Here is a 25,895-nt window from a genome sequence, read left to right as displayed (position 1 = left end):
GAGCTGACCTGGTCATGTATAGTGGTATCATTGCAATGCATAATGCCTGTTGGAACCCTGTCGGTACATGTGTACTCTGCACAGTTGCTGTAGACCTCTGTACAGTCCACTGGTCATGTGTCACATGGTGTTGTGGTAATGTATGGCTGTGTATTGCTGCACCAACAACATGGTGATGTCTTGAGGGCTACAGTGTAGACTGCGGTGTGTACGTCTGTGATCTGCACCTGTGACAGCTGTGATGGCACCTGAGTGTGTACTGGTCACTGTGCGTGGGGACAGTTATACCTTACTGTGCCCTTCCGTGTTTAGACTCCGTCTGCATGCAAGACGGCCCTTTGCAACTGCTAAGTGTGTGAGCATGCCCAGTATGCTGTTGTGTAGATGGACACACAGGACAGTCCACACTGAGCCTTTGCGTGTTTAGACTCCATCTGCATGCACGACGGCCCTTTGCAACTAAGTGTGTGAGCATGCCTAGTACGCTGTTGTGTAGATGGACAGACAGGACAGTCCACACTGAGCCCTTGCATGCTTAGACTCAGTCTGCATGCACGATGGCCCTTTGCAACTGCTAAGTGTGTGAGCATGCCCGGTACGCTGTTGTGTAGATCGACACACAGTACAGTCTGAAGGGACGTGTATTACTAAGCGTGTGGCCATGGCCAGTGACACCTTGTGTCGGTGATGTCCCTCTGTGCATGGGCATGGCTGTTGACATCCTGTATAGCGATGGTGGTCTTCCAGGCAACAGATGTCGATTTTCAACGTCACGATGGATGCCTACCGAGTACACACTGGTCGACTATCTTGAAGGGTGTACTGTCTGTGGCGCGTCCCGTATCTATGTATTGTTGTTGTAGTGCTCCGTAAATCTTTAGTTGCCCCGATCACACCACTGCCGTGTGTTTGTCTACGTCTACCGTGGGACAGTAATATGTCTGTATGCTTTCAGACTGATCACTCTCTATACAACCCCTGTCGGTGTCCCTGTCTTTGCGGATGATGACACGCACTTAAAAGTATGCCTCTGGGAGTGCTGTGTTCAGTAATCTCGGTAGCGCATTCTGTAAATGCGTCATGCTGTAGTGTGATAGGGTAGGTAGGTGTATGTTCGACTCCCAGCCCTGCCAAGTGTGTGTGTGTGTGTGTGTGTGTGTGTGTGTGTGTGTGTGTGTGCGCGCATGCTCCCGTCCGCCTGGGGACTCAGTCATGCTTTTAGATGCCTCACACCACAGATATTTCCTACCAGCGCCTTTGCCTTTGCGGATGATGACACGCGCTTAGAAGTATGTCTCTGGGACTGCTGTGTTCAGTTATCTCGGTAGCGCATTCTGTAAATGCGTCATGCTGTAGTGTGATAGGGTAGGTAGGTGTATGTTCGACTCCCAGCCCTGCCAAGTGTGTGTGTGTGTGTGTGTGTGTGTGTGTGTGTGTGTGTGTTTGCGCATGCTCCTGTCCACCTGGGGACTCAGTCATGCTTTTAGACACCTCACACCACAGATATTTCCTACCGGCGCCTTTGCCTTTGCGGATGATGACACGCGCTTAGAAGTATGTCTCTGGGACTGCTGTGTTCAGTTATCTCGATGCGCGTTCTGTAATTCGTCATGCTGTAGTGTGATAGGGTAGGTAGGTGTATGTTCGACTCCCAGCCCTGCCAAGTGTGTGTGTGTGTTTTTGGGTTTGGTTTTTTTTGGGGTTTTGTTTGTGGATGCCCGTGCCTGGGGCTGTTTTTTTAATCCCCACACCCCGAAAATTTTTGCGTTTTGTTTTGTCAACCCTGAAGTTTGTTGGGAATTTCTTTTATAATTTTAAATTTTTTAAATTTTAAAAATTTTTTTGTATAATTTTTTGTATTTGGGTTTCCCCCCCTTTAATGTGTGTTTGTGTATCAAAAACCTTGGTTTTTTGTACATCTCCATCTCTGGGGCCTCTTTGCCCTTTGATCCCGGTTAACTTGTGTATGGTTGTGTTTCTGGTATTAACAAGGGCATTTGGAAAAAATGATAAACTGTTGTGTGTGGACATTTGGAAAAGTGGGGGTTTTAAATTTTGGGGGGTGGTTGGTTTTATTAATAAATATATAATATTAAATTATATTTTATAATTTTAAATTAAATTATTGATTGAAGGTGAGGGTTTATTTGGAATTTCTGGATTTCCAAAGGGCCCCCTTGGGATTTGTACACCCGGGGGTATGGTCTGTGATGTCCCCCAACCTTTTTGTATATGGGTTAACTTTTTGTACCTTTTGTTTGCGGGGAAAAACCCCTTAAAAAAAAGGGGATACAAGCCCCCTTTGGGAATTCCCTTTTTCCCCCAACCCAACAACCCCATGGTTTTTAATTTTGGGGGGTAATGGCTCTAAATGTGAAAGTAATGACACCTTAACCTTAGGGGTTTAAAATTACTGACTCCGGGGTTTTTTCCACGGTTGGTTTTACCCCGTTTAGGGTGTTGTTAACAAAAGGTGAACCCTTTGGGGTTATGCAGGAGGGGTTTTCCATGGCCATAATGGGATTTTACAGCCTGGAATTCTGTGATGTTTTTCCCCCCAACCTTTTCCTTTTTATATTTGGGGGTTTCGTACCTGTGTATTTGAGACACAAACAGCACAAACAACCCCTTGCATTCCCAAAATTTTCTACCATGGCTTAACCCACCCACAACCCCCACACACACACCTTTCACAACACCACAACCACACCCACAAAACAAACACCCTTTACATTGGATGGCCAATTTACAGCTCTGGAAAAATGTTTTTAAAAACCCCACCCTGTTTTCATATTTCACCTTGCCCCACCTTAATTTTCATTTTAGAGGTTGGCCCTTGGGCTGACAAAGGTGGTTTATTCCCACCCGTAAAATTTTTAAAATGCTTGGGTTTAACCACAGGGTTCCCAATAACAACCCGGCATGATGTTGCCCCGCTTGCCATTTATTGCATGGGGTTTAACACTTTTAATTTTGTATGTATTTATCCATTTGCCTTTTTTGAAGGCAGGTTTTCCCCGGTTTTTACAGGGGGGGAGGTACAGATTTATCCAAAACAAAATGCCCCTCCTTTTATTTTAATTTGGGCCCTTTAAAATTCCCTACTTTTTTCACTTCCCCCCATTTTCAACGGCTTCCAACACCGGCTTTCTGGGACAACCTGTCTTTTCGGAAACTTCGGGTTTTTTGGCTAACCCTCATTTCCTGCTTTCCCTGGGGGGGTTCATACCCCCCTTTCCCTGAAGTTCTTACAGGGGGCCTTACACCCCTTTCAGGGTTTTAAAACTTAAAACTTTTTGCCCTATCTTTTACTCTAATAGGGCCCCCTTTTAACCTCCTTTTCATGTTTTTGGGTTATATGGCTTGGGAAAGTTGTGATTTCCCCATTTTTTCAAACCTCCCCCTTCATCATTTTTAAAAGCCCCTTGGTTTTTTAAAAACTCTTTTCAGACGCCCACATAATAGAACCTTTTTGCCCCGGTTTCTACCCTTCCATTATCTTTCAACATTAAATTTCCCTACATTTTTATTTTTTTATACAATTTATTTTTTAACACAAAAGGGGGCCCCAAAGGGCCCGATGCCTTACACCAGGAGGGGGGAAAAACCAAGGGGTTTATTTACCCAAAAAACCCAAATGCTTTTAATTTTTATTCATGTTCCATGTTTCCTGGGATTTTGGGTTTCATTGCAGAACCAGAAGTATCTTAACATCCCGGGGCCCGCCCTAACCCTGGGGCCTTTCAGATTCTATTTTAACCTTCCCCATTACCTTTTGGGGTTTGCCCTTCAAAATTTCCGGGAAGCCCTTTTGGGGGGTTCCCCGGGGTTTTTAATTTTTTTGGCTCTTTTTCTCACCTTCCCCCTATACACCCCCGGTTTTTCATTTATTTTTGGGCCCTACCCCTTCACCCGTCCAAATTTGGGGAAAAGCCCGAAGGGTTTGACCTTAATTTTTTTATTTTTTAAAAGTCCCTGGGAAATTTGGAAAGGTTAAATTTTAATAGACTGGTTTGTTTTCATGTTAATAACCCCAAAAAAACTCCTTTTGTTTTTATACCTTCTGATTTTCTTGGATATTTTTAAAACCCTTTTTTTTCTACATTTTTACTGTTTTTTTGAAAGGTTTCAAATTTTCTTTTAAAATACACCCCCAAAATAATCCACAACCCCTGAAAAAAATTTCCATTCCCCGGACAACCCCCCAAAAGGGTTAACCTTTGGGAAAAAGGTGCTTTTCCACATAATTATTTATCCCTGGGGGGCCCTTAAAAATGTTTCCCCCCATTTTGCGTTTCCGCATCCCCGACTCAAGCAGTTAAAGGGGGATAATGTATGGGACACTTCAAGCACCCTAGGGGAACATTCTTTTAATTTTATTAACCCCATTTTTTAATTTCCCCCGCATTTACTTTGTGGAAATACATGCCTTTTTACCCCTTTTCATGTTTTGTCATTTTTGGGGCCTGAAGGCCCTTTCCTTTTAAATGTAAAATTAGGTTTCACACTGGGACTTTAAATTTTTTAAAAAGGGTTTACCTTTTATACCTTCACCTTGTTTCCACCATTTTTGGGGAAATGTGATTTGGGCCTATGTTTTTTTTTTTGTATAAAATTCCCTTTTGGGAGTTGTGGAAAAGGGTGATTAGAATAAAATACATTTCCTATTTTAAAGATTCCCCAATTTTATAAATTTTTTTAATTTGGGTTTTTGCCAAATTATTCCTATAATTTTCCCGACTTTTTGGGGGAAATTTTAAATGTTTTCCCTTTTTTTGGGTTTTTTATAACCTTGTCCACTGGCTTATTCTACATTTTGGCGGTAAAGGACCCTTTGGTTTTTGCTTCCACCCCTTTTAAATCCATGTATAAACCCTTTTTTCTTCCCCAAAGGTTTTTTCAAATTTAATTTCCCCAGTTGATGGTTTTTCCCTTTTTGGGAAAAGGTATACCCCCAAAAATTTTATTGGAAAAAACTTCCCTTTTTCCCAAAACTGGAACCAACACTTGGGCCCAAAATTTTTTTGGGTTTCCCAAAGTTTTAAAAATTTTTCACCTTTTAAAGTAACCCCTTAAAATTTTAATTTTGGGGCATAAAAAAGATGCACCTTAAGGCCTTTTTTCCGTATGGGGTTTCATTTAAAACAGTTATTTCCCTTGACCCCAAAAATGCACCTATCTATTTTTAAGTAAAACCCTTTGAATCAGTTAAAATTGGGCCCCCTTAACAGGGGGAAAATTTTTCCTGAAAAAGGGAAATATTAAACAAAAGTTTAAAAAGGGGGTAGAAAATTCACTTCCCTGGTTTTCCGGCCAAAAAAGGGGAAACAGAAAAGGACAAAAACCCTTTTGCATTCTTTTGTCTATCCATTTTTTGCTAAGTTGACCTTTTATGTAAAAATTTTTAAACAGGGCAAATTTTTTGTGAATATCCAATTTATAATAAATAAAATGTAATAATATGCCCAAAAGGTTTTAATTCCTCATTTAATAAAAGTTTAATCTGGGGGAAAATAGGGGTTTTTTAACCCGTTTTTTTAAACCATAAAAAAATAACCTTTCCCCTGGTAAAGATTTTAAATGTTTTTGTTTTGCCCTTTTTTTTTTTCTGTTTTTTCCAAAAACCTTTTGCTGGAAATTAGGGGGAATTTTTAAAAACCTTTTTTAAAATAAAAAAAAAAACAAAATTTTGGGGGAGATTTATTTAAACCCTTCAAAATATTTTAGTGAAACCCTGTTATTTTTAAACCAAGGTTTTTTAGGGGGAATATTTTTGGGGGTTTCCCCATTTGTACCACCCGGTTTTCCGGTTTTAAATTTAAGGGGAAAAGGAAAAGAGGTTTAAAAGGGGGAAGAAAACAAATTTTTCCCAAAAGGGGGGATTTCACAGGAGGCGAAGGAAAATCCCTTAATTTTTGGGTTCCTAGTTTAAATAAATTTGTGCCAATTTCCCTTTTAATGGGGGAAACCGTAAAGTTCAACTGAAAAAAAGGACATTATGGCGAAAACACCCACGGGGTTTTACCCTTTAAATAAATTTTTTAAAGTTTTAAGCACAAAAAATTCTTAAAATTTTTAAAATTAAAGTGGCCCGTGGAGGCCCAAGGGGGTGATTCAAAAATTCAGCCAAACCCCATTCTAATTGGGGGTTCTGCCCCAAAGAAAAATGTAAAACCCCCCAAATAAAAATTAGGAAACAAATAAGGGCCTTTTACCGGGTTTCCCTTTTTAAAAAAGGATCCCCTTTGGGGGGAAAAAGCTACAATCAAACTTCCCATTGCCTTTTCCCGGTGGGAAAGGTGAATTTTTCACTCCGGGGGGTAGCAAAAACCAAAAATATTTTAAAACAGGTCTTTTTTAGGGGCCCTGTAGGATTTGGGTTTTGGGTTGTCCCCCTTGGGGAAGGAATTCCCCCAAGTTTGTATCAGAAAAATGGGAAAAATTTCCCCATTTGAATTTTACCTTGTTTTGCCGGTTTTTTGGGCCCCCTTCAGACTTTTTTCTGTTGGAAAAATTTAGGGGGGTTTGGTTAAGAAAAAATTTTCCCTCTCCAAAAATTTTTTTGGGGGGGTTCCCCTTCAAATTTTCCATTTCCCTGGATTCAGCTGGGGTTATTATTTGGCATCCGGGTTTCAATTGAAAAATTAACAAATGGGGAAAGGGCTAAAAATTAAATAGTAAATTTTAACCCCTGTTTTAAAAATGGTTTTGTTTGGAAGCCGGGATAACCCTTAAAAACTCCCCGGGAACATGACGAAGTTGGGTTTCCCGATTCCCCCAAATTTTAAATTTAAAGGCCCAATTTTTTGAAAAACCTTTTTTTCTATAAATTTTTTGTTTCTTAAAGTTTTTCTTTACAAATTTCCCCATTTTGGACCGGCCAAAAAATTTTCAATTTTTTTGTCCCGTTCTTGCCACAAAAGGTTTGGACAAAAGGGAAAGGTGGGTTAGCCACGTAAATTCCCTAACCTTGGTTTAGGGTTTCCACGCCCTGTTTTCACCCCATTGGCCGGGCCCTAATTTAAAAAGTGGTTGCCAAATTTTCTCCTTTTTTTTTGTGTGGGCATCCTGGGAAAGGTTTTTTTTCCTTTTTAAAAAAGGTTAATGCCCTCCACTTGGGCTTGGGCATTTTTCAAGGGTACTGGCAAAATTTCTGCCCCCTTTCCAAAAAAATTAAGATTGGACATCATGTCTTCATACCCATTCTACTATTTACACAGTTTAGTTATCCCATGAGGGATATCCCAAAAATTTGACAAGACCAAAACAAGACAGATGCCGAAGATTTTTGTGGCTTTACGAAAATGTGCAGGGGGTTTACATGCAAGGGATACATGGTTTGCAATCCTGAAACTGCCTAGGGTGACACTTCCTACGACATATGCGTAGGGGTCACTATGTGTAGCTGTGTCTGCAACGAACCAGTAGGCCAAGTACGGCTGGATTTGGTGGACGTTCTGGTACGGGAGCGGGTTGTGTGATGTGGAGGGGATGCTGGGTAGGCCATTATGCATCCAGGTGTGTTGCATTTGTTATGGCCAGTTCCATCAGGACCAATCTGTGGGTATGTGACGATGACATATCTATACATTTGTATTGCACATTTCCATATTCATATGTTTGTGGGATTGTGTTCTACACTATGGCCTGTCTGCTTGTCTTGCAGCTGTTTCTACATGTTTGTGTTTCTTTCAGCTTCACCTGCTGCCCCCTCGTTCACCTCCGGTTCACCTTTTCTGCATACGACACAGTATCGCCTTGGAGGATTTTACCATTACCCATCCACCCCTCACACGCAAATTCCTCACACCCCATAGATCACTACTTTGGTTGTTGGCCCATGACACGGCCAGAGTAACACACTGAATACCCTACATGTGTCAGGTACCTTTATGGTTGTGTGGACTACCCTGCCATGTTTGCTTTCCACATGCTATACCTCACGCACATAGGTACATGCCCATACTTAACTTTCATTACTTGGTTGGTATACCCGGGTACTACCCGTTCGACTGTGTCACATACAAATTCGGCATATACCGCTGACTTCTGGACTTTGCCAGTCTGTTGTACTCACTGGTAGGATGGCACCTTTTCCTATGTCCAAGCTATTTCTTACACATATCTGACTGTTGTGGACAATGCCTCCCCACAGTCGACGGTAGGGTTTCCACCTTTTCAATTGGCCACAGTGTGACATTTGCGGTGAACACATCACATTTTACAGGCCGACACATACCCACGGTCAGTTCGGCAGATAGAACTTACAATTCTTGCCTATATCTAAGCTTATTCTTGTAGCATTTTGGTGGCTTATTCTGTTTCTTATGACATTTATGTAATATACGTACAGAGAAACTCTTTAATGCAACTATTACATAACATCTAAGGAATAATTATGTCCTATAATCTCTGGACATTTGCCATTTTTACAAGTTTGTGTCAGGACACATCTGCCCACAGAGGGACTGTCGCTAACAAACTGGGACAGGTGGTAATCTTAGTCGATGTTATGGATCATACTGTTCTTTTCGGCCTACATGTGTCCTTATTGTTGTAGCTGTTTATATGCTCCTTCTGTTTCGTTTACATGCGTATTCTATTTCCTATCACATTTGGTATGTGAAATGCGGACATAAATCTACATTTCTCCTCATGTATTTTGTTATGGACACATCTGCCCAGCTATGTACCCTCCCTCACATTATGGGTCAGCTGGTGACCCTCTCCATTGGGCTGGACGTACCTACTGGCGGCGCACTAACATATGATGCATTTCACTTCCACATGGTATAGCTATCTACACTACGTTGGACTACGGGGACACGGTTTTCCATGTCATTTGTTCATGGGTTAGGGACCCGTTATTCCCTACCGTGCATTTGTGTTTGCTTATTCATTTTCTGTTCGCAGGAACTATCTTGCATGCTTTGCATACGTTTCAGTATCCACGGACACTGATAGGTGCGATTACTATTGCAGGCGGAATATCATATTCAGCAGTTTAGGTTGCTCATCGACACCCGACATTGACACGCCTCCGTGCGCAACTTCGATACGTCCCATGCACTCGCGCACGTTTCCTATGCACATGGCTGTGGTGGCTGCGCACCTTCATTAATATGCATATGGTGCTACTACTCCATATATATGCCGCACGGCCGGCGCAAGCCTTACACCGGCCTTGCGCTGAGCTTCATGAATCCCGGGGAATACTGTATGCCATAATGCAGTATGGTAAAGATCAATTTAATGCATTTACAATTTTACTTTTTATCCACAAAAACTGTAGACAGTAATGATAAATTCTTGCAGCACTCAGTAGTACTGAAAAGTTAAATGATGTCAGCTAAAGAAACGGTTATGGTGATACAGTGGGTGGAGTTTTACTCACAGAACAGTATGTTAAAAATCTGAGGGTCACAAGAGTAAATATAACAAGTTCCACAGTTAAAATTAATTTTATATAGGTGCAGAAATGCACAGTGTTACATTACTACTTTAGTTTAATTTGAGGTCATCAGTTCGCTTACAGACTTGCACTCGCTCGAAGCACTCCTTAAAATGGAGAACATCGACATTTGTGCTGTAACATAGACCTGGTTCAAGGCATCAGAAAACACCCCTGCACTACCAGGCTATAACTCATTCCACACCTTTTGGCCCCAGAACTTGGACCGAAGCTCCAAAGGTGGTGGTGTTTCCATATTCATAAAGGATGCACACACCTCCAGACTGGTAGCCCAACATAATGCATCAGAGATACTTCAGGTGCAGTTAAAATTGGGTAAGACAGTGATTCAGGTTGTAGCCTGTTATAGGTCCCCAACCATGTCCCAAGACACTCACTCCACATTCCTAAGCACCCTGGAGAATATTAGGGTCCAACCTAACACACTCATACTAGGCGACTTCAACTACCCCTCCATTAACTGGGAAAACTACTCATGCACCAATACACTTGTCCAACATTTCCTGGAATTTATTAATTCCAATGCCCTGGACCAGCTTGTTCTTACCCCCACTACAGGTAGCAACATCCTTGACCTGGTCATTACTAACATGGGCGACTGTTGCTCTACACCAATAGTCAATTCCTCCCTGGTTAGATCCGACCACAAACTAATCACCTTGGAAATCCACATCCCTCCCACCCCTGACCCCCTGCAAAGGTAACCACCATGAAAAACTTCTCCAAAGCCAACTTTGGGCTCCTAAGAACAGAGGTGGCTAACTTCATGGCACCCATGCAAATGGAGAATAGTTGCATGACCGCCGAATTATACACCAATGCACTGTACAAACACGTACACAAATGCATGGATTTCGCCATACCCAATAGAACCAAAACGTTCCCCTCCAAAAAAAGGAAGCCAATCTGGTGGTCCCCTGCCATAAACAAACTCTACAACAGAAGGAGTAAACTGATGCAGAATAAGGTGAAGTCCCAAGACTGGAAAAACTCCCTTATCAGCCTCAACAAAAAGTTGAGATCCCTCATCAAATCCTCTAAAGCTAACTATGAAAACAGAATTGCAGCAGATAGTAAAGATTCATAGGTTCATAGATTAGTACTAAGCTAACTGCCCTTGCGAACCATTTTAAGCCTAGCCAATTATCCCTTGTGAGACTCGAACCCTGCACCTTCTGTTTGTAAGGCAAACACCTTAACCATTAGGCCACCCACAAAACCTTCTATAGTTATGTAAAGAACCTCCATGGCAATACCCAGATTTGCTCTGAGCTACTGCACAATTGTACCTCCTATGCTGAGCCAACAGATATTGCCAATATACTGGCCGAAGTATTCAGTGCCAACTCCCCCCCCCAAAGGACCAATCACAATACCAGTAGATTGCCAGGCACCCAGTATTACTGCTGCACAGGTTAAAACAGCACTGTCCAAGGCCAAGAATACAGTTCTGAAGGACCTGACAATATCCCTGGCTGTGTTCTACATGAACTACAAAGTGAACTGGCACCTCACCTGTGTGCCCTGTTCAATCACAGCCTCACCTCAGGCTTTGCCCCTACCGAATGGCGCACTGCTATAGTCACCCCTCTCCACAAAGGAGGAGTGACTACAAACCCTGATATGCAAAGCTATGGAATGCAACATCATGGACCTAATAAAAAAGGATATACGGAATCTCCAAACTCTGGATCCCACACAGTTTGGTTTTGTGAAGGGTAGATCATGCCCCTGGGTCGACTTTTGAGTCAGTCACCAGAGCTGTGGATGAAGGCAAGGTGGTTCATAGAGCCTACCTTGATTTGGCCAAGGCCTTTGATACCATTCCCCACTCAGGAATCATAGAAAAACTCATTAAGCTAGGCATCAACCCCTATATGACTAGGTGGGTTACAAACTGGCTCACAGATAGAACCCACAGTGTGAAAGTAGCTGACTCCAAGTTAGACTGCTCACCAGTCACGAGTGGAGTCCCACAGGGATTGGTCCTGGATCCTCTTCTATTTGGTATCTACTTCTCAGAAGCACAGTCCAACACGAAGGGAAACTGGCTGACAAAGTTCGCAGATGATTGCAAGTTGGGAACCATTATTAACTCCCTAAGTGATGTTGACATCCTACAGAAATGCCTCACTGAGACCAATGACTGGTGTCAGAACCATGGCCTTAAGCTCAATGCCAAAAAATGTGTCGTCATCCCCTTTGGGAAAAACCCAATTCCCATGAACTACCACATCGATGGTAGTGCACTGAACACAGAAGGCGTTATAAGAGATCTGGGAACACAGGTTGACAGCAACCTCTCTTTTGACCACCACACTGCCACTGTGGTCAGAAAGTTCTTCTATGTGGCACATCTCATTACTAAGGGTTTTGCATCCAGGAAGAAAGAGGTCATTGTCTCCCTCTACTCTTCCCTCATTAGGCCAGTCATTGAGTATAATGCCCCATTTGGCATGTACCTCACTAGACAGCTGCAACAAGTTGAGAACCTGCAAAAGTACCTCACAAAGAGGATCCTGGGCCTTAAACACTTGTCCTATATGGACAGACTCAGAAAACTCCAACTATTCTCTGTCTCATATCACCTACTTAGAGGTGATCTCTGCTTGACTTATATATAAAGCCATGTCTGACCCAGGTCTATTAGAAATGTTACATCTAAAGAAATCCCAATCCCTCCGCACCACACGCTCCAGAGACCTCAACCTCATTACCACAATCAACAGAACATGCTGGAGGGACAGGTTCATAACCCAGAGACTGCCCATGCTATGGAATAGACTTCTCATACATATCAAACAGAGCACCTCAGTGGCCGTCTTCAAGAGAAAGCTTGATGAGTGGATGGGAAATAGAAAATTCACCCCGGGGATCACTCCAGTGTCTCTACTTGACAGAGGCACTGGAAACTAAGGTCGAGTGGCACATTGCCAGGGTAGTCCTATGGGCTAGGCTTGTAAAGGCTCCGGGGGCATTAGCCTAGTACACACCTATGAACCTATTAGCAGAAAATGTTTATTTCATGCAGAAAAATGTAATTAAAGTCAGGGCAATAAGCAATGCTATCAGTTTATAATTGTTAAAGATGCAAATGTTATTTTAAGGACCTAATACTAAATACAATGAAGAACTTTAGCCACCCAGCCTTCTACAAGAAATGAAAAGAAGAGGTTTAAAAGGCCTAACTATAGAAAGGACACTGACATTAAAGCAGGCCTTCCTTTACCTCATAAGTGGCTGGGACAATGCAGAGTAAAATTTGGCAAGAGCTGTGGTGTAGAGGTTGACTGTCTATGTGCTTCAGTTATTTTGTCAATGTTTATTTAAAGTTAAAATGTATGAGTTAAAGCAAGTATGTATGTTTTCAGTTACTTAACAGTACTAGTTTTCAGTTTATCAGTTAAAGCAAGTATGTATGTTTCAAACAGTTATATAACAGTACTAGTTTCAGTTTATGTTTTTATCTATGTTCAGGCAATACTGACAAAAAGATATTAATCGTTTAGTCTCCAGCACATAACAATAACAGATTTCAGCTTATCTGTGTTCAGGTAACACTGTCAAAATGTTCTCATGTTTTCAGACAATTGTACAACAGTACTAGTTTTCAGTTTTATCTATGTTCAGACAATACTGACAGAAAAAGGTACTGATAACTTGGTTTTCAGACTATAACGTACCAGTGTTCAGTTATGCTTTTATCTGTGTTCAAATAACACTGGCAAAAGATATTCTTTTAGTATTAGTTTAATTAGTTTCCAGAATATACACAGCTATTTTAAATGTTCAGTATAAATATGTATCATGCTAATGTAAATTTCAGTCAAGATTCAGAATATGACATTCATACTCAGTTATGTTTTCAGTATAGTGCATTTCGGTCAAATTTCAGAATATAAAAATAATATTCAGTTATTTCACATTATTCATTAGTTTTAAGGGTAAAGTAACAGAATTACATTATTCAGTCATTAGTTAAGGGTAAAGTGACAGACTTGTTTGTAACAGGCTTATTACATAGGTTAATATGTAGGTACTAGGCTATCTGCCCGAGGGCATTTATAAACCTAGCCAGAGTGTGTCGGCTTTCGCCACCCCATTGATTAATTAACTGATCCTCTGTCAAGCAGAGCCAATGAAGTGATCCCAGGGCTGTATTTTCTGTTACCCATCCAGTCATCAAGGTTTCTCTTGAAGAGTGTTAGTGAGGGACTTTGCCTGATGTAATTTGGAATTTTGTTCCAAAGCATGGGGAGTCTCTGTGACAGGAATCTATCCCTCCAGCATATTCTATTTATTGTTGTGGCGAGGTTTAGCTCACTAGAGCACGTGGCTCACAGTGACTTGGATTTCTTTAGGTGGAGCATTTCCATCAATTCTGAGTTGGACATGGCTTTGTAAGTCAGGCAGAGATCACCTTTGAGTAAGCGATATGCCACTGAGTACAGCCGGAGTTTATTCAGTCGGGCTGCATAGGACATATGTTTGAGGCCAGTAATCCTCTTGGTGAGGTACTTTTGTGGTCTTTCCAGCTGTTGGAAGTGTCTTGTGAGGTACATCCCAAATGGGGCATTATACTCTATGATGGGTCTAATGAGTGACGAGTAGAGGGGCACTATAACCTCTATTTCTAGATGCGAACCCTTTTGTAATTAGATGGGCCACATAGAAGGATTTTCTAACTACTTTGGCAATATGATTGTCAGATGAGAGATTACTATCTACCTGGGTTCCCAGATCTCTTATTACCTCTTCTGTATTAAGGGGGCTGCCACCTATGTGGTAATTCATGGGTGTTTTGTTTTTCCCAAATGGGATGACTATGCTTTTTTGGCATTTAGCTTGAGGCCATGACTTTGACACCAGGTGTCCATCTCAGTAAGGCCCTTTTGAAGGATGTCCGTGTTAGCCAGAGAGTCAATTATGGCTCCCAGTTTGCAGTCATCGGCGAACTTGGTTAGCCATAGTCCTCCTGTGTTTGCCTGTACTTCTGAGAAGTATATGCCAAACAGTAGGGGTCCCAGGACTGAGCCTTCCGGGACACTACTTTTGACTGGTTTAGAGTCGGACCTGGAGCCCGCTATTCTTACTGTGTGAGTTCTGTCTGTAAGCCAGCTGGCAACCCATCTCATGACGTAGGGGTTTATGTTCAGGCTGGTGAGTTTTTCTGTAATACCCGAGTAGGGAATGGTGTTGAAAGCCTTGGCGAGGTCAAGCTAGGCTGTTTGAACCACCTTTCCCTCGTCTATGGCCTTGGTGACTGTCTCGTAGAAGTCAACCAGGTTTAGTAGGCATGATCTGCCCTTAACAAAGCTGAACTGGGTTGGGTCAAGTGTTTGGAGGTTCCCAATGTCTTTGTTAATGAGTTCCATGATGATGCGCTCCATAGCCTTGCAGACCAGGCTAGCCAGGCTTATGGAGCAATAGTTACCAGGGTCAGTTGTGGCCCCTCCTTTGTAGAGAGGAATAACCGTTGCTGTGCGCCATTCTATGGGCACGTAGCCTGTGGAGAGGCTGAGGTTGAACAGCGTGTTTAGGTGGGGGGTTAGTTCATTCTGTAGTTTGTGCAAGATGCAGCCTGGGACACCATCTGGTCCCATTCACACTGTGTTTTTGGCTTTTGAAAGGGCTGTTTTCACCTGTGCGTCTGTGATTTTTGGGATACTACACTTTTCCGGTATTGTTGTGGGCCCTTTTGGAGGTGAGAGGGGGGTGACGTTTGCACTGAACCTATCTGCCAGGATGTTGGCAATATAAGTAGGTTCAGTATATTTTGTGCTATTTTGCACTAGTTCAGTGCATATCTGCGAGTTGCCACTTAGATTCTTAACATAGCTAAAGAAGGCTTTGTGGTTATCTTTTGAATCCTTGGCTATTTTTCTTTTAAAGTTAGCCTTGGATGATTTCATGAGGGACCTTAGTTTCTTACTGATACTGATCAGGGATGTCTTTCCTTCTTGGGATTTGCTTTTTTTCTGAACTAGTTTCCTCCTTCTATTGTATAGCCTGTTTAATGCAGGGGTCCTCCAAACTGGTTTCCTTCTCTTAGAGGAGTGAGTCTTGGTTTTGCTAGGGATGGCATGATCCATGCATCCTTGTAGGTGCTCATAGAGTGCATTTGTAAAGGTTTCTGCATCTTGGGCAGCGTTATCCTTTAGGGTGGGGGCTGTGAAACTTACCACCTCTGTCTTAAGTAAGGTTAAGTTTGCTTTAGAAAAGTTTTTTACTGTGGTTTCCTTAGTTGAGGGTGGTGGTGGGGTGTGGACATCCAGAGTGATTAGTTTATGGTCTGATCTAACCAGTTACGGGTTGATCTCCGGTGTGGAACACCTGTCGCCCATGTTGGTGATGACCAGGCCCAATATGTTTTCACCTCTGGTAGGGGAGTTTACCAGGTGATCCAGGGCATTTGAGTTGATGAATTCCAGGAAGCGCTGGGCCTGGGAATTTGTACTCGAGTAGTTTTCCCAGTGAATGACAGGGTAATTGAAATTGCCCAATATCAGGGTGTTCGTTAGGACCTTCATGTTTTTCAGTGTCTCCAGAAAGATGGACTGGTGGTCCTGGGTCATGGAGGGTGATCTGTAGCAGGCCACAATTTGCATTGCAGATTTCCCTGATGTTAGTTGCACATGGATGATCTCAGAGGTATCATGCTGCACCACTAACCTGGAGGTGTAGGTATCCTTGATGAATATGGATACACCCCCTCCTTTTGTGTTTTGGTCCGTGTTCTCTGGCCGAAATGTGTGGTATGAGTTGTAGCCCGGTAGTGCTGGGGTGCTCTCTGGAGCCTTGAACCACGTTTCAGTTACTGCACAGATGTCGACGTTCTCCATACTGAGGAGTGCTTGGAGCGCATGCATTTTGAGATTTAAACTCCTGGCATTGAGTAGCATAACCCTCAGTTTTTTGTTAATTGTGCTATTTATGGAGGTGGGTTTGACGTTTAAGCCTTGCCTAAAAAAGGCACTATGGGGGTAGCAAGAGCCTTGGCCAGTATTCGAAAGCCTAGGGGTGACATGTGCAAGCCGTCTCTTGCGAAGCAACATGGCTTGTCGAGCATGTCGTCCCAGGCTGACAGACACTGGATCCCCTTTGAATGACACCAGAAGCTTAGCCAATTGTTGAAATTGATCATTTTTTCTTTATACTGAGGTATCATTCTTGGTGAGGGCAGGATGCTACTCAGGGTGAGGATCATACCAGCCTGGGCTGCATGATCAGAGAGCTCTTCCATGTCTCTTTTCAATGTAGTCCAGGGAGGTACGTCTCAGGTCATTCACACCAACATGAACAATGATAGAGTCATATTTGTACTTGTTCTGGAGTTACCTGAGTGCTTGTGTTATGTGGCGGATTCTGGCTCCCAAAAGGCAGCTAACAGTAACCTTCTGCTTGTCCGGCCTAGTGAGTGGGTTGTCAGTGTGCCTGACTATAGAGTCACCTATTACTAGTGTGTTAGGTATGTTATTTCGCCTTAAGGGCTGTGTGTGGCACACTGATTTTGTGTTTTATGTGTTGTCTGGTTTGTGACGGGAAGTGCAGGTTGTCTGGATGTCCGCTTTAAAGGTCTCTGATGCTTTTGCAGGTTTTTATTTAGAGCCTCTGAGTATGATTTTGTGTATTTATGTGTATTTTTTGCCAGTGCTGTTTTAGTAGGTCTGTGCAGCTGAAGGTGTGGTGCAAGTGTTAACCTTCTCCTCTTGACTGTCTGTTTCAGTCTTGGGTAGAGACAGCTTAGCTTCCAGTTTGGCTGTATAATTGCATCTCTCGCATATGTTAGTGTTTTGTGGTGTGAGGAGAGGGTTGTCTGTGTACATGAGGCAGTTGTAACATTGCCTCAGGATATCCAGATTCACGAGCTGGACTGGAGAGTGCACCTAAAGTTGCCCTTTGGTCATGCCTGAATAGTAGGGTGAGCTGCTTAGTCGCTTGGTTGGTGAGGGATGAATAAAGAGCCTTGCCCTGCTGGGCAATCAGTGTCAGGGTATATTAGTGCTTGCTATTAGGTCTGAGCAAGTGCTGGGCTGTATTGAGTGCTTAGGTTGAGAGTTAGACTAGTTTCAAGGGAAAAACTGAAGAGGAGACTTAGTGGAACCAGGAATAATTTAACCGTAGCTAACCGGCACTGCCCGGTGCGCAAAACCGTGCAAACACGGTTTTTACAGTAGGGAAATGAAAGAGATAGAAATTAGCCAAAAATGGCCAATAAACTATGAACTTCTGGGCTAGATCCACTCCTCCAAGGACAGATAGGTTGCTCAAAGCTCCCCTCTCTCACAGGTGAACAGAGAAACTTCCTTCTATCCAAGTAAGTTATGGGCAACTCAGAAACTAGTATCACAGCCTGAATTCAGCACTAGCCTGAAAACTGGACTATACTAGCTTAGAAAGGTGGGAAACAAGGACTGTTTTTTTTTTTTAAAGATACGGCAAAAACAGTAAAAAATACACTTAAAACAGCTTTAAATGACTACAAACAATCAGAAAAGGCTATCACATTTTATTGTGTAGCTTACAACAGTTAAACAAATTATTTAAACAAAAAACAACTTTTTAAGAGTGCAGGCAGTCAAATAAGTACAATATGTGAAAAAAAGCTTTTAAATCACAATAAATACCAGAAAATCTGTGTTTAGGTGGAAAACAGTTAACATCATACATTTCTACTGCATCATTCTTCACATTATTCAGTCATTAGTGAGATAAGTTATCTAAATAAAAGGTAGTAATAGTTATTCAGTATACTCAAGGCATAACATGACAGGCTTAATTTATTAATTAATTTACAGATTACAGTATACTTTACATAATTATTGTACATTAGTCAGAAAGTTAAAAAAGACACTAACAGACAATGCAAAGGTACAGACTTGAAATACATTTAACTTTTGTTAATTATTTCTCCCTTATATATTCTCATCTAATTACCACTGCTTACCTTACTATTTAAACGACAGTTGCTGATACTTTTTCTACTGTTTTTTTCTCCTTTTGCTCTATCCCGCTCCGTTCGCCCTATGGGCTCACTCCGCTCCTCTACCCTACCCCCAAATCTCACCCACCCCTGCACCTACACTTATACGCCCTCACACCACACACCCCCAACACCTACACCAATTACAAACACCCTATACCAAACCACTCCCACTCCCATACACACACCAATTCACACACACCCCACCCTCTCCCATACACACACCACTCCTCACACACCCATACAACAATGCCTACCTTCACCCCACAAACTCTACTACTAGCTACTCTTCTATTATCCCTAACCTATATTATCCAACGTAACCTCCCCACCAACACACACCTACCTCAGACCGCACATACCACCACCTCAGGCATCCCAAATACATCCCACCCATATTCACACATCTCCCCAGAACTCTACTCCTCCAGCCCATCCCATCTTTTCAAACTCACCATACTCCCCACCCAACCATCAACCTCACCCTATTCTAACTGCTTTCTCAAAGAAAACCCTCCCCCAGCAAAATCATATTTCTCTATCCTCTCTACTCCTCCTCAGTCAGCTCCTCCCCCATATCTCACTTTCTCTCTTAGGTGACATCCGCCCTAACCCAGGTCCAAGCCCCAGCATTACCCAACCTAACCCAAAATCCAATCCACACAAACTCAAGGCTATCTGCCTCATGACCCTAAATGCGCAAAGTCTCCATAATAAAATCCCCAACCTACAGGCCTGACTATCACAACCAGCCAGACATAACTGCAGTCTCTGAGACCTGGCTTAAACCCACCATTAGAGATGACAAAATCCTCCCCCCAGGCTACCATATCATATGCAATGATAGGCCTCATAGAAAAGGAGGTGGCGTAGCTATTATCTACCCCTCCACTCTCACTTTTACTCCACTGACCAACCCCATCCCAACTTTTGCTAATGCAGAAATAACTGTGGGCTTTTTAAAACTTAACTACAAATCCATCTGCAGCTGCTCCATCTACATCCCACCTGGAGTCAATACCAAAACTCTAGAAGACATCCTCTCTTGGTTTAGCTCAAACGTCAAAAATAAAACCTACATTCTAGGTGACATAAATATTAACTAGGCTCCCTTCCTCTTAGATACCCCAACTTACTCAATCAACCTCTACAATTTCCCCCAACTAATAAACCTCCCAACCAGGCCAAATAAAGATGGTACCTCTGGTACCATCTTAGATTGGATATTAACAACCCACCCCAACCATATCTCCAAAGCTGGTATAATACCAGACCCCCTAAGCGACCTCTTACCAGCCTTCATAGATCTCCTACCCTCTCACATAGAAAAACAACACCTATTCAAGCAATCCCGTAACCTAGCTTCCTTCAACCCCAAAATCTTCTCTGAATGCCTTAATATTACTAATTGGTCTCCACTAAAAAGCCTTCCACTAGATAACGTTGTCTCATATTTTAACCATACTTTCCTTACCTTACTTGATAAACTAGCCCCTCTCCAAACCAAACGCATCAAACCTAATCCCTGCCCCTGGCTATCCCAAGAAACTAAACTGATAATGAATCAACAAAACAAAACATGGGAACTGTACCAAAAATAATAAAAAAAAAACAGCACCCTCCAAGAATATAAACATCTACATTACCTAGCCAAAACATCAATAACATAAGATCGCAAAAACTACTACTGCAATCTGCAATCCAAGCACTCAAACAACCCAAAGAAATTCTGGACGTCCATCTCCTCAATACTCATCCCCGGTAATAATACCAACCCCTGCCCCAATCCTAACCTCTCAAGCCTTGAAACAGCCACTAAATTCAACACATTTTTCATTGATTGCATAGCTAAATTATCCTCCACTTTCTCCAACCCACCCACCAATGCCACCCACACACCCTGCCCCCAAACCCCACTCTCACCCTCCTCCTCCCCCCGTTCTCCCTTAAACCTGTCTCCACCAACACTAAAAGAGACTACTTCAAAAGCTAAAACCATGCCGCAATGCCCCTGACAACCTTCCAGCAGATTTTCTTCAAATATCAGCTGAATCAATAGCCTATTCCATATCCATTCTCATAAATAGATCCATTCAGGAATCCTATGTACCAACCATCTGGCATCATGCATTCATAATCCCTCTCCACAAAGGTGGTAAGAACACAGACACTACCAACTTCAGACCCCATAGCTATACTCTCTCCTCTCTCTAAAATTCTGGAGAAAACCATCCACTCCCAGCTCATGCCCTACCTAACCCAGCACAAACCCCTCTCTCCCACCCAGCAAGGCTTCCGCCCCGGCCACAGCACCATGACAGCCCTCCTTTCCTTACTTGAAACAGTTAACCTAGCACGTGATAGCAGCAAATACGTATCTTCTCTATTTATTGACCTCTCAAAGGCATTTGACACAATCTCCCATTCCCTACTGTCCCAGCTCTCACACTTGCACCTATCTCCCTCAACCTTAGCCTAGTTCTCCAGCTACCTTTCCATTCGCCAACAGGCTGTACAATGGAAATAATCAACCTCCCCTTTCTTACCTACACCCACAGGACCTCCTCAAGGATCAGTACTGGGCCCACTCCTCTTTAACTTATTCATCAACAACTTCCACCACTCCATCCCTGACACCTCAGTCATCCAATACGCTGATGGCTCCACCATCAACTGCTCAGCCTCCTGCCCCTCCACACTTTTACTCAATATCCAAATAGCCTTCTCCAAAACAGAATCATGGATGCAATCGCATCACCTAGCCCTAAATGCCAACAAAATAAAACTAATGATTTTCACTCCCACCAAAACTTCCCAATTCAACAGGGACCAATTTTCCATCAAAAGCCACAATAACTCCCCTCTAGAAATCGTTCATAGTACCAAGCTACTTGGCATTACCATTGATGAAAACCTTAAATTTGATTCCCACATCCTCTCTGCAATCAAAAAAAAAACCTCCAGAAAATCGGTCTCCTCTACAGACATAACTGCTACCTTACTCCCTCCTCCCGTCAAACCCTCGCATCTACATTCCTTCTCCCCTCTCTGTTGTATGGTGCTCCCCTATTCTCCAACATACAACTTGGCCTCCATTCCAAACTCGAAGCTTATTACAACAAAATCTGCAAATTTGCAACCAATTCTAAGAACTCTTCACATCACTGCCACTGCCTTCACACCCTAAACTGGCTAGAACTCCACAGCCAACTAAAATACCTATAACTTACAACAGCCCACAAATTCATCTTTAAACCAACAGAATGCCCCTCCCTTGCCAAATCTCTAACACCCTACACACCTAGCCGCACCCTGAGATCCAAAGGCCAAAATCTCCTACATGTACACAAACCCCTGCACCCACCTGGCCAACTATTACTATCCCATACCATAGCCAAACTGTGGAATGCTCTCCCCACACCACTACATAACATACCAAACCATAACAACTTCAAATCCACGCTTCTCTCCCATCTGTCCTCCAAATGGGAATGTCCTTCACATGCTCCCACCTAAAACACCCACACCACTAACTCCACACCTAAATCATCTTTTCTTTGCCAAATTTAACAAAATGTCATAGGTCTTTCTCTGTACATCTTTCCAAAAAAAAAACATTTTTTTTCTTTTTGCATGCGAGCCTCTAGCCTATCTTACACATATTCTCAAACTGACATCCTCTTAATTGCAAAGCAGTGTATATTGTATTGTAAAACTGTTATCCCTCTACAGACTATTACTGACATATCAAACTCACATTATCTATTAGTAATGTGGCAACTTTCTGTAATTCTGCCTTTTCTAAGTTTACAAATTTCTGTACTTTATATTTTGTAATGATGCAAATTTCTATATTTTATATTTTGTAATGTTCCAAATCTCTGATTTTATAGTATGTACCAGTGCTTTTCTCCTCGGGTCTCTACTGAAAATGGGCCACAAGCTCAGCTGGACTAACCCAGTTAACAAACAATAATAAATAAATAAATAAATAAATACAGAAACCATATGTTTTACTAAACTATTATAGCTCATAAATATTCATAGAATATTTCAGACAAAAATTTAGGAGGCAGACATATATTACAGCACATAAAAGTTAAAAAAGGTAAGTAGCATTATTAGCAAATCTAAATGAAAGTTTATAGACACAAGTTAATACAGTATATGGTAATTATGCTTCAAGACCAGTTATAGTGTTATGTCTTTAGTGCCGATTTCAATTAGTCTTCAGAAAATAGCCATCATGCTTGATAGGCTATACAATAAAAAGAAAAAGTACAATGTTTAAAGATTTAAATCTGTAAACAACAGGAAAAGGTTTCATTTGCTATAAGAGAGAGACATCCTGGTACACTAAGGCACCAGTTCATAGCAATAAACAGTGCAACTTTACCATTATAGCATACAGAGATATGGAAGTAAAATAGGCAGGATTAACAGTTTGTGCTCTGTCTAACTTAAATAAAGATTCACAAAGACAGGTTAAAGATGTGTACACTCATTTTCAGAATAATGTACAGGTTTTGAATATATCACTCATACATCAGAACTTAGACTTAAAGACTCTAAAGACTATGAATCTAGGTAATATGGAAATTCAATCATAAAGTTAACAGACTTCAAGCCTAGTGGAAAAATTAGAATTGCAAGTTTATTCACCAGATAAAGAAAAACAATTGCTAGTTATAATTAAATCATAATGTCAAGAGACTTCAGTCCAAACAGGCCATAAATGCTCAAGTGACACCTAGTGGTCAAAATTAAAATTGCAAGTTTATTCACCAGATAAAGAAAAACAATTGCCTAGTTATAATTAAATTATAAAGTTAAAAAACTTCAATCCCAACAGCCCATAAATGCTCAAGTGACCTAGTGGTCAAAATTAAAATTGCAGGTTTATTTACCAAATAAGAAAAATATATTTTCAGATTGAGTCACGTAGCATAAAGTTGTATACAGTAGTTAGCAATAAAATGTATGGAAACTTCAAAAGTAAGTCCCTGTAGACGTTCGTCAGAGACCTCAGGGGCAACTGTTAGATTAGGGACTTCCATTTTAAAGTAGTTATTAGGCATTAGACAGACTAAAAGGTAAAATGTGTTTCATTTAAAAGACAGTTAAGCAGAAGGGAAGAATAATCTTGCTGGTCAAGCATGACACATAACAGTTCCCAAGGGAAGGCTACAGACTGTTCTTTTTCTGTTCTGTTTCGCAAGGGAAGAAGCAACGAAATGTTAGATAACGGGACAGGTAGGCCAATAAAAAACTGCAAAGCAAGACAAGGCTTGAGAACCAAGTCTAAAGAGGTATGTAAAGCATTATGGGGTTTTGAAAATGTACTTGAGATACAGTTTAGGAAGTCCATCAGTTTGTTCAACCTGACATTACAGAGAAGATTAAGCTACAATACCTGACATTACAGAGAAGATTAAGCTACAATAAAGGCATCCTGAGCCTGAGTACAGAGGACAGGTCAAATACATCATTCAGGACAATCAGAAGACATGTGCAGAAAAAAGAAGTTATGTACTCACCATAACGTTCCATCTGAGTAGTTGTACTTCATTTGTCTTCAACCTGTATCGGATCCGAGCCAGCAACTTTTGCTAGCATCAGCTCCGAGCTCCAAACTCCTCCCCTTACCCACAATACACCTCCACTGCCTTCCATTCACAGATCGAGTTTGCTGAACTTATACTGACAACCTGACCTGAAAGATTTACTTGTGACCTATACTGCAGCCTGTAGGCTGTTCATGCGCTAAGGTCCGGGGGAAGGAGGGAGGGATGGCTGAAGACAAGTGAAGTACAACTACTCAGATGGAATGTTATGGTGAGGTTATAACTTCTTTATCTGAAGTAGTTTACTTTATTTGGTCTTCAACCTGTGGGACAGAATCCCCAGCTACTAAACTCCTGGGGGGCCCTCATGGAAGGATATTCCAGAGCACTGCAGAACCTTCTGGAAGTCAAATCCAATTTGTAATGAGAAATAAACATATAAGATGAGGACAAAGTAGCTGCAGAACAAATATCATCCAAAGACACTCTAGACCAAAAGGCTGCAGACATAGCCATGGACCTAGTGGAATGAGCTTTCACCTGACCTGGAGGAGACATGCCTTACAGACCTGCAGGATGCATGAAGAAATCCATCTAGCTATAGTGACCTTGGAGATATGTTCCCCAGAAAGGGTTTATAGAAGGATACAAACAATTGATCAGATTTACAAAAATTTTTTGTCCTGTGTAAACAGAATCGTAACTGTCTATGAACATCCAAAATGTGGAGTTTGTATTCCATCTTGTTCGTAAAATTTGGAAAAAAACACAGGCAAATTGATAGTCTGATTGATATTGACTGGTGATGCCACCTTAGGAAGAAAGGATGGATTGTTTCGAAGGGAAACCCTATCTTTGTGAAAAATCATGTACGGAATTTTGATGGACAAGACCTGTAATTCTGAAACCCTTCTTGCAAAGGTAATAGCCACCAGAAAAGCTATTTTCCAAGATAAAAATTTTAGATCTGCAGTTGCGGTAGGCTTGAAAGGCGGAGCGACCAAAGCTTGAAGAACCACAGTAAGGTCCCATGGGGGAACAGGATCTTTGACCGGGGGTGTAACAAAAAGGTGCCTTTGATAAAGGCTTTACGCAGTCTGGAAGAGGCTAAGGAGGCAGAATTCTCGCCCACATGAAAATGAGACATGGCAGCCAACTGAACTTTGACAGTAGAAGAACTAGCTCCGTGTTGAAAAATATCAGCTAGAAAATCAAGAATGGTGGAAATAGGAGCTGTGAAAGGGTCTAAATTCCTTTGAGAGGCCCAGAAAGAAAAACGTTTCCACTTGCTGCAATAAACCTTCCTGTCTGAAGACTTATGAGCAGCTACCAAAATAGATCTAACTGAGTAGAGTCCGGGAGTCCTAGCAATCATGGGAACTGGAGTAACCAAGCTGTGAGCTTCAAGCTGTCCAGACTTGGATGAGGCACCTCCGATGAGTGTGAAATTAAATCCTGAATGGGATCTAGGATCCAAGGTGGAGCCAGAAGGTGAGACCAAAGGAAGGGAAACCATACCTGGCGAGGCCAGAAAGGGGCAATGAGGATCACTTTGCTCCGCAGTCGACAAGCTTTCTGTAAAAACCTTGGAATGAGAGGTACTAGTGGGTAAGCATACAGAAGATCTGGAGGCCATGCATGAACTAGAGCATCTCTGGGGGACTCCCCCGGCAGGGGGTTCAGAGCGAAAAACTTGCTACACTTTGCGTTGGAAGGAGATGCGAAGAGACTGCAGCAAGGTTGACCCCATTCGCTGAAGATCTGTTCTGCTACTGACAGATTGAGAGACCACTCGTAAGGCATCAGAATGGTCCGGCTTACCCTGTCCGCTAGGATGTTGGACCATCCCGGAATGTGCAATGCGATGAGAAAGCGA

At 42.1% G+C, this 25,895-nt stretch overlaps 1 protein-coding gene across 1 annotated transcript in view; it reads right to left on the bottom strand.

Moving 5' to 3' along the window:
- The window catches only part of HMCN1 (hemicentin 1), a 5,606,893-nt gene that overhangs the window by 2,496,647 nt on the left and 3,084,351 nt on the right, over nt 1-25,895 (bottom strand). The window lies entirely within an intron of this gene.

The sequence above is a fragment of the Protopterus annectens genome, chromosome 10.part0 (genome assembly GCF_019279795.1).
Source record: "Protopterus annectens isolate FY-2018-M chromosome 10.part0, PAN1.0, whole genome shotgun sequence".
Taxonomy (NCBI): domain Eukaryota; kingdom Metazoa; phylum Chordata; order Ceratodontiformes; family Protopteridae; genus Protopterus; species Protopterus annectens.
This window is presented reverse-complemented; position numbering and strand designations above follow the sequence as displayed.